This window comes from Bidens hawaiensis, unplaced genomic scaffold, assembly GCF_021521415.1.
Source record: "Bidens hawaiensis isolate Kalapana, Puna unplaced genomic scaffold, B.hawaiensis_p1.1 tig00049002_1, whole genome shotgun sequence".
NCBI classification, from domain to species: Eukaryota; Viridiplantae; Streptophyta; class Magnoliopsida; order Asterales; family Asteraceae; genus Bidens; species Bidens hawaiensis.
In genome coordinates, this window is record NW_027498765.1 from 109,499 (window position 1) to 124,434 (window position 14,936).

Below are 14,936 nucleotides of genomic sequence, written 5' to 3' on the forward strand. Positions count from 1 at the left end.
TATACAATAGATTTTAATAAATAGAATGGGTGGGAGAAAATGACCAGAATCTTATAATACAAAATTTTCTGATAAACCGAGACAAAGGATGTTTTATTACCCTAGACCCACCCCTCAAGATGTTCTACATGAAGAACAAGAATATGAAATTATCAGTTCTTATAATGGAAAGTCCATATATGAATGGAATTTAGATGGTTATACAGATAGACAAATATACATGATGACACATCAAATGATGATGTACGCTACAATAGCAAAAAATAATCAGACTAATGATAGTACTATATGCAAAATGATAATTACAGGGTTTACAGGACAACTAAAAGGTTGGTGGGATAATTATATTAAACCAGAAAATCAACCTCATATTTATAATCATATTAAAACGGAAGATGGCCAAAATGATTATGATGTAGTTTACACTTTAATACTCACAATTATAGAACATTTTACTGGAAGATGGTTAGATAAATCTGAAACTATAAGAACTTATTAAATGGTCTAAGATGTACTACCCTTACATCATTCAGGTGGTATAAAGATGTTTTCTTAGGCAGGGTTTATGAACTCCCTAAGAATAACAGTTTTCATTGGAAGTCAAAATTTATTGATGGTCTTCCACCTTTATTTTCCAAAAGAGTAAGGAAAACTCTTAGAGGGGATAGTATTCAAATTCCTTATGATAATTATACTTATGGAAGGCTCATACGGATTTGTGTTCAAGAAGGACTAGCCTTATGCAATGAACTAAAACTGAATCACCAAATATAAAAAACAAAATATAACGGAAAAAAGACAACTAGGTCAATTCTGTGAGCAATTTGGAATGGAAAGTAAAAAAGAGAATAGAGAAAAAAGTACTTATAAAAGTTATAAACAGGCTTCTTGAGAAAAAAAACTTTGCTAGAAGAAGGGAAAAACGTTATAGAAGGAAGTCAAAAAGAAAAGAAGAATGGACCCCAACATGTTATCTATGTAAAAAGAAGGGTCATATAGCAAATAGATGTTACAAGAGAAAGAACATGAAAAATAAAACTAATAACCTAAATATAGAAGAAAATATTAAAGATGAATTATGTAGAATTGTGGAAACAGAAGAATCTATCGATTATGATTCTGATCCAACTTCGAGTTCTGAAGATTGCGAAAATTGTTATAAATATGAAAAGTCGGATGATAAGATTTATTAAATTATATCCCAATTCCAAGATAACGACATTAATGAAGTGATCTTAATGTTATAAATAGTAAAACTTTAGAAGATATTCTTAAAAGGATAAGAGATCCCGAAGAAAAGATAAAAATTCTTGATATAATTTATCAAGAAAAGGAAAAGAAAAATGATATTGTAAAGGAACCAAAAGGTCCTTATACTATGAAACAAGTTCATGATAGATTGAATAATAAAAAACATAATTCTTTAACCCTTGAAGATTTAAAAATCGAAGTCACAAAATTAGAAGGGGAAATAGTAAATCTAAAAAAACAGGTTAATGACTTTGAAAAAAGAACCCTAGATCTTGAAAAAACTAGTATTTATAATACTATAGGAGAGACTTCAGCCAAAACCTCTACTTATTCAAAAATATTTCCTCCTCTTAATGAAGAAGATGAACATATTCATACTATAGAAAATATTATTTCTCAAAAATGGCTAGTAAAAATAACTTTACTAATTGAGAACAATTTCAAAAAGGATTTTATCGCCCTAATAGATTCAGGCGCTGACTTTAAATTGTTTAAGGGTGACTTGTACCCACAAAATATTTTGAAAAAAACCACACATATCCTTTGGACAGCAAACCACCAAGATATGGGAGTAAAATATAAACTTCCAAAAGAAAAAATATGCAACAATGGAGAATGTATTGCTACTTCATTCTTGCTAGTTAAAAATATATCTAACGAAGTTATACTAGGAACTCCTTTTTTATCAAAGATATTCCAGTTAAAGGAAGTCAATAAAAGAGGGTTCACAGCGACATATAATGGAAAAACCTTTACTCTGAGTTCATAACTCAACCCGTTGAGAAAATGAAATACTAATCCAAGCAAAGACTAGCCAATTAATTTCCTTAAAGAAGAAATACATATTCATACAATTGAAGAAAGCCTAAAAATCCAAAATTATTATAAAAAATTGAGCTCTTAAAGAGCCAATTTATTAATGATATATGTAATTATCATCCAAATGTCTTTTGGGACAGAAAATAACATATAGTTTCTCTTCCATATGAAGAGGATTTTCATGAAAGTAATGTTCCAACAAAAGCAAGGTCATGTTAAATGAACTCTGAATATTTAGAGTTGTGTAAAAAAGAGATATCTTCACTTCAACAAAATGGATTGATACATCTCTCAAAATCTCCTTGGCCATGCACCGCTTTTTATGTGAATAAGCATTCTGAAAGGGAAAGAGGTGTTCCAAGATTAGTAATAAATTATAAGCCTCTTAATAAGGTTCTAAATTGGATCAAATATCTAATTCCAAACAAAAAAGATTTGTTAGATATGTTATATGATTCATTAATATTTTTAAATTTTGATTTAAAATCTGGGTACTGGCAAATTCAGATTTGATTAAAAGGATAGGTATAAAACAGCTTTTAATGTTCCTTTTGGTCAATATGAGTGGAATGTTCTGCCTATTGGTCTTGAAAATGAGCCCTTGGGATTTCAAAAAATTATGAATGATATATTCATTCCTTTTTCAAATTTTATAATTGTTTACATAGATGATATTTTGGTATTTTCAAAAGATATTGAGACTCAGTTTAAGCATCTAAATTTATTTAAAATTTTATTATAACAAATGGACTAGTTATTTCTAGTCAAAAAATGGACAAATTTGCAAATAAATTCCCTGACAAAATTATTGATAAAACTCAATTACAAAGGTTTTTAGGAAGTTTGAATTATTGCTCCCTATTACCAAGACCTAGCAAATGATTTGTCCATATTATATGATATATTAAAGAAGAATCCTAAACCATGGGGTGAAAATTATACAAAAGCAGTAATAAAAATAAAACAAAAAGTCTCTAACCTCTCATGCTTAACCATTGCCAATCCAAATTGAGATAAGGTGGTAGAGACAGATGCTTCAGATATGGGCTTTGGAGGGATACTAAAACAGATATCTCCTCAAACTAAACAAGAATATCTTGTTAGATTTTATTCAGGAAAATGGTATGATAGCCAGAAGAATTATGCTACTATAGCTAAAGAAATTTTGGCAATTTTAAAATGTGTTTTGAAATTTCAAGATGACTTATATAACCAAAAGTTTATAATAAAAATTGGCTGTCAAGCAGCTAGATTCATGTTTAAAAAGGATTTTAAACATGATGTTTCTAAACAAATGTTTGCCAGATGGCAATCACAGCTAGCCCCATTTGACTTTAAAATTCTATAGAAGAAAGGAATTGATCATAGTCTTCCTGATTTTCTTTCCAGGGAATACATAAATGAGAAGAAAAATCAAAATCAAAGGTCCTTTAAAAATCTCATTCCATAATATATCACGGGATATAAACTGCATAGTCTAATTATAAGAGACCAAATGCAAAGAATCTCTAATATACGAGATGATTTCACCATTCATCCATATAATAAAATAAAGTCCATAAGACTTTATTATAAAATAATACATGATTCTATATAAAGGATAAAAATCCTAAAAGAAAAAGAGAAAATAATCTCTTTGGCATAATTTTATGGACAGAATTACATATATTGTCCTTTATTTTTACACTCAATTTCAGTGGTTGTCCTTTATCTTTAAAATTAGCATCTCTTGTCCTTTATGTTTCAAAATGTTACACCGGTTGTCCTTTAGCCCTAACTCAGTTAGTTTTTCTCGTTAAGTTTTGCCATTTGCAAGACATATGAGGGCAAATGAGTCATTTCACATTAAAAAAACATTTTAATAAGTAAACATATCTCTTTCTTCATCCACCCACCCGGCTACCCCACCAACACCAATTGCCACCTCCGACAACCACTATATCCACAACCACCGCCATCTCCTATACTCTTACACCACAACCGCCACCGGAATTAGCTTCAAATGCCACTCGTGTTGCCGATTTGCAAAGCCCTAGGTCCGAGGCCCAATGAGTCATCTACAGTCTCAACTAGTCCCAAATTAAAGTCAAGGTTCGGTGACGTGCCGGCTGCCATTGAAATCAAACAAGTAACGCTTAAATTAACAGGTCAATTGATTTAAAAACCCTAACGTTTCAACTCACTAATTCATTGTAAAAATTGAAAAAGGAGAAGCACAATTCATGTATAACTTAATTGAAGACGTGGTTTGTGATGGCCAAATAACAGCCGATTTATGAATAAATGGGATTTCCAGTAAATGCAACTATTAAATAAAAAAGAAGATGATTTGGGGGGTTTATAGAAAGCACTTGAACCAATGCTTCTAATCTCTAACAAACTTTTGTTTGCTTGAAATCCCAAAGTCTAAAATGTTATATTCTTGTGCAATCTTGAAATTCAACACACACAAAAATACCTTCAGACTTGGAGAAGATCTCGCCGCAGTTCTAATTAGTGAAATATGGTATGAAATTGAAACCATAGTGGCGGAATCTCCGGCGAATACGTGTTTCAGGCGGTGGTGTAAATTGACAAATTGAAGATACCAAACATAACGGCGGAGAAAATCAACAGCGATGTAAATTAAATAATCGATTCCATTCTATTTGATAAACTCAAGAAACGAATCTGGCAATGGCAACTTGGAGGTTGCTTCCATGACTTGAAACCAGTCACCTGAACGAATCTGGCAACTTGGGTTTGTTGGGGGTAGGTCCGGTGGTGGCCATGGTGAAAGAGGGGAGGAGATGGCAGTGGTGCTTGTGAAGATGGTGGTTGGCGGAGGTGGCAGTTGGTGTTGGTGGGTGGATGGAGAGAGAGGGAGAGAGAGATGGTGATATATATTTCAATTAAGTCTTTTTGTTATTTAATAATGTAATTTCAATTAAACAAGTAAAATGACCAATTTACCCTCATGTGCAATGCACATGACCAGATTTAACGAGAAAAACTAACCGGGTTAGGTCAAAAGGACAAACGGTGTAACATTTGGAAACGTAAAGTACAAATTATGTTACTTTTAAAGATAAAGGATAACCACTGAAATTTGATACAAACATAAAGAACAATTTCTGTAATTCTGTCTAATTTTATGTTTTCAGGAATGATTCCTCGAGGAAAAGAAAGAGGCTCTCCTAATAGAGGATGAGATAGAAGTATTAGTAGTAGGCAGGATATAGTCCTAGCTCAAATGGGTACAAGAAGGCTTATAGCTTAAGATATTGCTTCTAGCTCAAGTGTCGTTCATAACAACACAAATGATACTGAAATTCAGATTGATCCAAATGACCCATTATATGAAAAGGTCATGGCCATGATAAAGGCCCAAAAAGGAGAAGAAGCTTCAAAAGCTCCTACTTATTTCTATGTAGCTCAAGACAACGATGAAGAAGATTCTTGGTTCATAACCGAGAGACAAAAGAAAATAATTCTTTTAAATCAAGAGGATATTGAATTCTTCGATGATCCATGGATTATTATTGAGTCGGCTTCATATGAAGCATCTTATAAAACACGGCAATACTATGAAATATTTTGCAGCTTACGGAAACAGCAGAAATAAGACATTTTTACCCAGGAGAAAGAGATAAAAATATGTATAATTTTAGTAAAATTTTTATAAAAGCAATTATATCGCCACAAAAATAGGGATTAAGCACCTTAAAGGAAAGGGAATTCATATATCCCGAGACAGGTGGCAGGCAAGTTTATAAATATAATTACTCGGATTATATCCAAGGATTTGAAAAATGCTTATTTATGAAAATCCAAAAAGAAAACATTAATGGTTCATAAAGATTAGTGATAATATCTTTAAACAAGGTATACCTTGTTGGTTTAAAAAATGGTTCATTTTATATGGACCAACATTTCAAATTCTTCCCAAACCATTTAAAGAATTATATCTAGAATGGGTTAAAGTGTCTCCCAATCTTATAGAAGCAAAAAATAATAATTTTTGGTTTGAGGGAATAGACTCAATGTATTTTTTCATATAATTTTCTATTTCATGGATTTGGAAATGGAAACCAACCACAGGGTATACCCTAAGGGATAATTTCCCTTGTCTCAAAAGAGCCTGTTATACAAAATTTTGGACAAAAATGATCCGGATAAATGTGTCCACCAAACAAATTGAAGGCCATGACACGGTGAATGCAATCACTTCAAGAATAGAATATAATAAAACCCAGCTAACAATGAAGCAACAAAAAGAGCTCAATAGTCCATTCGAACAAATTTCGAAAAGGCTTATAGAAGGCATGCAAGAAGTTTCAATGTCCGAGATTATTAAATCCTATATGAAAGAAATGAAGAAGGAACTAAAGAAACATTTTTCTGCAGCAAGTTCCTCAAAGGCTATGTCTATTTCGTCTAATAGTCAATGAGATTATAATGAATTCTCATGTTTACCAGAAGAATCCCAAGATACAGAGTACATCACATGCCTAGATGCAGACTTGGATAAATATTTAGAAAAACTCCAAGAAGAATTCATAGATCAATCAGGGGAATCTTACCAAAGCAAACCATACAAGGGAAAAGAAAAGGCTTAAAAGTGACAAAACACTTTCCCTACTCATAGTGGGAATCTCTGCAAAAGTTAATAATTCATCTTCATAATAGAATATCTGACAAAGCCCCATAAGGCAGACCTTGGATGTCATTTTAAATGGCCATGCTTCTCCCATGAGGAATCTCTAGTTTTATATAATTTTTTATTTTCTAATTTATTTTCATGTATTTTGTTTCTTTCCGGTGTGCTTTCCATTTAAAAGGGGGTTTAGTTTCTCGTTGGAGATAGGCTATTTCTTAGCACCTCCTTTCTTTCTGCAATCTTGTAAAATATTCATCTTATTAATAAAAACTTCAAGCTTTGGAGTCTCACTGGTGTGTCTTTAATTCTTATCGTTCTTGTGCAAGTAAGAACTTCCTATTTCATTATATTCTATCCTAAGTTGATAAATATCATGATGGGCTAAGCCCATACAGTATTGAATCATGGCATAAAACACCCCTTTAAGAAATGGTTCTAATATTACTTAGGTAATAATTAAGTAAAGGTTAAAGTAATTTACTGGCTAAGTTAAAATTATAAACTGACAGTTATTATGTAAGGAAACTCTGTTCGTATGTTTAATTTGTTGTTAGGACGTATTTTATTCCTTACAAACTATCTTGACGGTTTATACTTTTGTAAAATAATTAAATCTATTGACGGTTTTTACTTTGCAAAATATAATCTTATGTCCGTGTTTACTCTCTGTTACTTATGGTATCCAATTCATGGATTTAAAGGAGGGTATGTATATATATAAGGGTTAGCGTGAAACCCATTAGTAAGTAGTGAATCCTTAACACCCAGTTTCTAACCATCCATTTTTATAACCTTTGGTTGAGATCAATTCAAAGTTGATGGGCCCACATGGTTTTACCACATTTTGAATAAAAATTAGGAAATGACTTCTAAAAGTATATTATATGAGGAAAGAATAAAATAGCTTCAAAAAGCAGCATTGGGGGTAAGTAAACAATTTTCTCTCTCCACCTTTATATACTCGGACGTTTCTTTTACATCTATTTTTACATTAAGCAAAAAAACAAACATTTCATATGCTTACATATTTTACATGCTTGACATTTAGAAACATGCTTTACATCGTTACATACGTTACATATGTAATCTAGTGAATACTTTTGATAACTTTACATACTTTACATATTTACATATTACACTAGTGAATTCTTTTAATAACGCTAGTAAATGTAGCAAACGTAAATCGAAAAGTAAGACACATGTAACAAACGTAAATCGTCGATGGTTTAGATCTGGAAACATAAGTATAAAAGAACGAAGCTTCCGGTGAAGAAGACCGGAAACCTTCAACTCATGGTGTCGGGGTTTGTTGTAATGTTCGGTGACGGGGTTTTTTGAAGTGGTGGTTCCGGAGTTGTTACAACCACCTTCGAAAAAATTCCATTCCACCAAACAAAGCCGGATATCACCATAGATCTAAAAACCATACACTTGCAATGATCTGTAAACACCATATGTTAACCGAAAGAGATGGGATAGAGAGTAAGGATGAGGGTTTTTGACGATAGATAGAGAGAGAATATGTATATGGGGTATAAAGAACTCATTAGATTTTTTAAGAGAGATAGAAATATGAAGTTAATGTGGTGAATGTGACGTGGTTCAATAATAACCACACATATGGGTTTCAATGGTTCTCAAGTTAATCAATGGTTTCAAACAACATTATTTCCCTATGTATATTATATATAGTTTACATCAAATACAAATTAAATTCACGTGCTCAAGTAGTATAATTACACTACTAGATTTTCATAATTAGCACGCTAAGATAATTTGTATGTTAACTTTCCTATATATATATATGTGTGTATCATTTCTCTTGGTGTTAATGTATGGACCCACAAAAAGTGTGCTAGTATAATTATGTCTTCAAGACCAAATATGAGACACAATAGGATTAATGGGTTTTGTTGTGGGCAGGGCTCAGGTGTGGAATATGAATTATTCGGTGACTAAGGTGAATGAAACTAGTTTATTCAAATTAAACAAACAAGCAAATGTAATACACTGTGTGGAATATGAATTATTTAGTGATTAAGGTGAATGAAACTAGTTTATTCAAATTAAACAAACAAGCAAATGTAATACACTGACTCCTATTTACAACCAACTGAACATTGTTGTGGCTATCATACTATATGAAATATCGCGAGAGGGTTGATAAACTAACAAAAAAACAAGTATTTTTGTTCAAAACGCCGTCGCCCCAACTTTATTTCCTATCAAAAGCCGAGCTTTTCCAAAGCCAATCATTGATGGCCATGTATACCACATAGAGTCGGCCTCTCGGAAAAGTAAACAACTCAGTCGTCGACGACTTTATAAATTACGGGATGTCCCCGTAGTCTCTTGGTGTTAATGTATGGACCCACAAAAAGTGTGCTAGTATAATTCTGTCTTCAAGACCAAATATGAGACACAAATTAATAAGCTTACAAGGGAGCATATTACCACACATTAACCACCAGTTGCATAAAGAATAGGATTAATGGGTTTTGTTGTGGGCAGGGCTCAGGTGTGGAATATGAATTATTTAGTGACTAAGGTGAATGAAACTAGTTTATTCAAATTAAACAAACAAGCAAATGTAATACACTGACTCCTATTTACAACCAACTGAACATTGTTGTGGCTATCATACTATATGAAATATCGCGAGAGGGTTGATAAACTAACAAAAAACAAGTATTTTTGTTCAAAACGCCGTCGCCCCAACTTTATTTCCTATCAAAAGCCGAGCTTTTCCAAAGCCAATCATTGATGGCCATGTATACCACATAGAGTCGGCCTCTCGGAAAAGTAAACAACTCAGTCGTCGACGACTTTATAAATTACGGGATGTCCCCGTAGTCTCCCTGTCAGCCAAGCTTTTTTATATTCTGAACTTGTGTTGCCGGAGGAGGTGGTAGTATTCTATCTGACGTTTGTTCTTTTACCATCTCTCTCTTCTTTTACTATTCTCTCTCATCTCTCCGACACCATTGATTTTATATATAGTCGGACGATCTCCTCCGTCTTCCTACTCATGTTACACTTTGTGTTCTCCTTCATCACTTTATTTTCTCTCTCATCTCGAACTCTTTTTAACCATTTCTGTTACAAAAGGCACAAAGCCTTAATCTTCAAATTAGTTCATACACTCCATTGAAATAGGTGAAGGCTTTGTTACACAAAATGTAGAAGAGAAGAAAGAAGATGAAATGGGAGTTCCCAAACAATAAGTACAAGATGGAGTAGGGAAATGTTTGAGTCACATAGTGTTTATTTTGTGAGAGTGACAAACAAATGAGTTACTGACACCTAAGCACTCAAATTGTCATTTAACATAAAAATGTCACCAAAATAAATAAGTTAGGAGCCAAACTTATTAAACATGGACATTTTAGGGATTTCCCTATACCTATTTTGTATACCTATTGAGTTCGGGGGCCCACATTATCATTCAAGTTATGGATGAGATTTTTTCCAAAATGTTCGTACCTGTACCTGTTTAGTACCCGTACTTTTACCCATCACTGTACACGTACGTGTCTATTGGGTACGGGTATGGGTACCCAAATTTACTGATTATAGGTACGGGTACTTTCGTGTACACGTATGGGTACAAGTACGAGTATTACGGGTATTGGTACTCGTTTAGAATATGTAGAGACTTTTATTATGTTTCCAACACTCATGACTTAACTTTCGAGTGAGATTTTCAAAACATAATATATATTAGTTGAATAAGTTCATTCTCAATCTATATATGTATATTTATATATTGTTTAATTGATATGTTTTTATTTCATGTATGTGTAATTGTGTAGATAATTAAATAACATATATTAACTTTCTATCTTGTTTTTCTATAGAAATTGAGGAAGCAATAAACAAATAAAAGGAAAAGGGAAAATGGAAAGATAACTAACGAAGATTAAAAGAATGTTGACTTTTCTTTGTATAAATTAATTTTGTTTTAAAAATTTTGATAAATTTTTTTGATACTTTGCATGTTTTGGTATTCATTACTTAATTTTGAATGAATTTTATATCATAGTTGATTTGTTTTATTTTAAGTTTTGGTTGTGGTATTACGGTTTTGGTATTATAGATAATTGATTGTCGGTATCGTACCGTTACCTAGTTTAGTGGTAATTTAAAAAAAAACAAGAACAAAGGGGGGTACTAAAGCTAGTACCTTACTCGTATCATATAATTCGGGTACAGGTATAAGTATCAAGATTTACTGAATTTAGGTACGGTTATAAGAGCATTCTCAACCCATTCTCTAAAGTTGTAAAACCCATATAATTTAGGGTAAATTTTAAGAAAACCATCAAAATCACCTCTCCAATCCATTCTCTATTATATGGATGAGTTATATGACAACTATAGTAAATCCCTAAATATAGGGACTCATTTTTTATCCATACCATATAATATATCACATATCTTCCAATCATCATTTACTATATAATAAGACAAAATAAAGAATTAATATATGGATATGAATAAGGAATAGAATGTGAAAGAATTTTGAGAAATGATAAATAAATTTATGAAATGATGTATTTTAGCTAAATTATAAGAAAAATATATAAAATGGGATGTGAATGCTGTAATACAATCCTGATATCATACTTAATCCAAGCTTCACCCATTGGTTCCCCAACCACCCTGGCGTTGTGAAAATAAGTTATTAGAATTTAGAAGGCCTCATACACCATTATAGATCCTAATTAAATTTGTGGTTCCCTGGCGATGGGTGGTGTTGAGTACCTGGAATCTCTTGGAGGTGCTCATCCGGAACTTCTGGATTGGTGCAATGTGCTTGCCGAGCTGTACAAAAAGAAGCTATGGCATCAACTCACTCTCAAGCTTGACGAATTCATCAAACACTCGGTGTCTAGGGTTTTCTTCGTTTGATTGCTATAACTTCTGATCTCGATGGTATTTTGGAAATATAATTAATTATACTGATGTTGATCATCTTGCCTGCATGCATTCGTTATTTTTTTATTTGCGAGTTGACCATTTTAAAATGTTGTTAATAATGAATAAATATATAAAGCTGCAATAGTGAGAGACATCTATCTTATCATGTCACTCATCAACGTAAAGAAAAGTAGCATTGTTAATGTCTGCATATAAATGGCGTTTTAGTTCTGCACTAGATACTTGTTTTATTCACTATGATGATTTAAGATCTTTTCCTTGATTGTATCATCATTTCATCACTGCCTTTGAGACTAACATCAATCCTCTCAAGCTGTTATAGTCTCTCGCCACTATCCAGACAACCAGGCTTCTATATCCTATCTTGAAGGAGTTATTGAAAAGGTACAAGCTACAAAAGTGAAGCGTATGGATGAGCCAATCCTCTATATTAAGACGGAGATAGCCATCTTGAATTTAACCAGAGGAGATCACAAGGAAGGCAAAACTCTTTTAGAAGATGGGAAGAGCACACTTGATAGCATGACTGATATAGACCCATCTGTATATGCCAAGTATTATTGGGCTTCACTACTATACCACAAATACTATGGACAGCTTTCTGAGCTGTACATGAATGGTCTGCTTTTCTTAGCACACACCTCACTGGAGTCTATGTCAGATACACTCAAATGGGTATGGTCTTATTGTTTTATCTAATAAAATATCATCAGGGTTCGATTCTTATGTGTTGCATTTTTAGGAACTTGCATATGGTCTATGTTATTCTGCTTTGATGGGAGAAAACAGTTACAACTTTAGAGAACTACTTCAGCATCCAATTGTGAGTATTTTTTTATAACCTACTATATTTTATTCAAAGACTTTGTATTCATTAGTGGAGATGATATTGAGTTAGAGGCCTAGGATAGATCATTAGTACCAGAAAAGATGCAGGCAGAGGCATAGGTAACTGAACACTAGTGTTTTGATTTGCAAGTGGACTGCTAACAGAGGTACTACCAGAAGAAGAGGCATTTGAAGTAGAAGTATAAAATTCATACTCATTTGAAGTAGAAGTACCTTTCACACGTTTGATTTTCAGCATTAAAACTTTGATAAGCCTCCAGCCCCAAGAAATAGGTTAACAAACCTAAATCTGTCATATAAAGTCGCCTTTAAAAAAAATCATAAATAAGTTGAGGATTATTACATATATTACTTGAACACTAATAATGTTCTGCATTTGAACTTGTGCAGATACAAGGTCTGGTAGGGACGGAGAATGAGTGGCTCTACCGTTTTCTTAAAGCTTTCAACTCTGGAAATCTATATCGTTATCTAGTTGTACGACACATTTATGCTAGAACTCTCTTCACCAACCATGATTTTGGGGATGATCAGATAATGCTTTCAGAAAAGTTTCGCATCATCTGTGTGATGGAAGTTATCTACAGGTTTCTAATTTCTTTGCTAATACATATGCCTTTCGATTGCACAAATTGTTTTTAATACACTTTTTTTGGGCTTGCAGTTGACCACCAGAAGGCAGAACCATTCCATTGAGTGCCATTGCAAAGCAGACTAGAATTTCAGTTGACAAAATCGAAGCCTTCTCATGAAGTGTTTATCTGTAAGCGTAAAGCGTAGCTGTTCTTCGTAGATGGATTATTACTTTCTTACAGTTATGATGAAAGTTGTCGCTGCAGGTGCATCTTATCGAGGGGACAATTGATCAAGTTGATGGAACCATTTCCATTTCGTGGGTGCAACCTAGAGTTCTCAGTATAAGCCAAATCAAATGTTTGCGTGATCAGGTTGACAAATGGGTCGGGAAGGTACACACCGCTTTGGTATTTCTTGAAGCAGAGACGCCAGATTTAGGTGCATCTTAAGCCCCCCACCCCACTCCACCCCCCAACCCCTTACATGTCTTATCTTCTGCCATCTTGTGAGTTCAAGTTCTCTTTTGTTGTGATCAGTTTTTGAATAACTGAATTCGAACAAAGGGTTTAATGGTTGTGGGTTGAACTCGCAGGATGTTGATGTGGGAAGATGGTTAATGGATGGATGTGATGATCAGGTTAAGAAATCATTCAGCAAAATGTCAATTCTGCTTTAGAATAATGGAAAAGGGTGGGAACATGGTAGGTGTTTAGTAATTTACTTTTTTTCAATCATGATTATAAAATTTTATAATCTAAATTTGAGTTTAAAAGTTAGTAGATTGCATATTTGCATAGGTTGTTTTAGTTTTAAGGTTGTTTATTAATTTGTCCTCATTGTGTTTGGTTTGTTGAGATGCAAATTGATGGGAAAAGTTGTGATACATACTCAGCTCCATTATGGATGGGCCAAGGCAGTTAATGAAGAAGAAGGATAGTGGAACATGAGTAGCTAAGGTTTAGGAAATAAATGGTGCATTTAGTAATGCGATTAGTGGGTTAACTGCAGAAGTTAATGTTGCTAATCATGTTTATTTAAGGTCTTCATTTTTTTAGTTTGGAAGGATCCATGTTTTATATACTAAAGAATATTAGTATTTGTGCCCGCACGTTGCTGCGGGACATGTTAAATGCATTAAAATTATTACCAATAAAAATTAAGTTGCAATAGGATTTGTTAACAATAAAATACAATTGTAAGTTCTCAAGGATAAGTGCTCATTTTAGTTGTCAACCAACACTGCAGATAACATATTAAGTTTTTTTTTTCCTCCGAACACGTATAATGAATAATTATAATAATAAACTCTAGACTTTACCTCAATGTTTATGTTACTAAAATATTTTCTATATGCAGCTAAATTCAGCCCCCTTGAACACTGGAGTAGGTCTAATTGTACAATAGAAATGCTGTCCATAAATACTGTCCCTAACCTGAAAAACAGTTTGAGACAAGATAAATTGTCGTGCTTGGAGTAAAACATTAGGAAAATTCAGAGCATTGAAATTAATCTTAAAAAAGGTTTTATATACTAATTAGAATTTAAATTTTAAAAAAAATGTATTGACCCAAATTCGTTTTGCTTTTAACCACTTCAGACCTAAACCATAACTGATACTGTTTTTTAACCCAAACTCATTTTGCTTATAATCCGTTGCGACACAAGCCAAAATTGACCCGCTACACGACCAGACCAGCCCACTTTATCCTATTGTTATAAGTATAATAAAGTCATTACTTTGAATTCACTGAATATGCAGAAAATAAAAGTTGAATCCATAACCATGAAAATATTTTAAATTGCAAATACCATCATGCTACTTATAATATGAAAACAGAACATAAGGTTTGGCGGATGATA

The 14,936-nt window shown here is 32.9% G+C and overlaps 1 pseudogene; it reads left to right on the forward strand.

Annotated features, from left to right (window-relative positions):
- Positions 1 to 11,455: 11,455 nt before the first annotated feature.
- On the forward strand, positions 11,456 to 13,524 carry LOC143597760 (26S proteasome non-ATPase regulatory subunit 13 homolog B-like; annotated as a pseudogene).
- Positions 13,525 to 14,936: the final 1,412 nt, after the last annotated feature.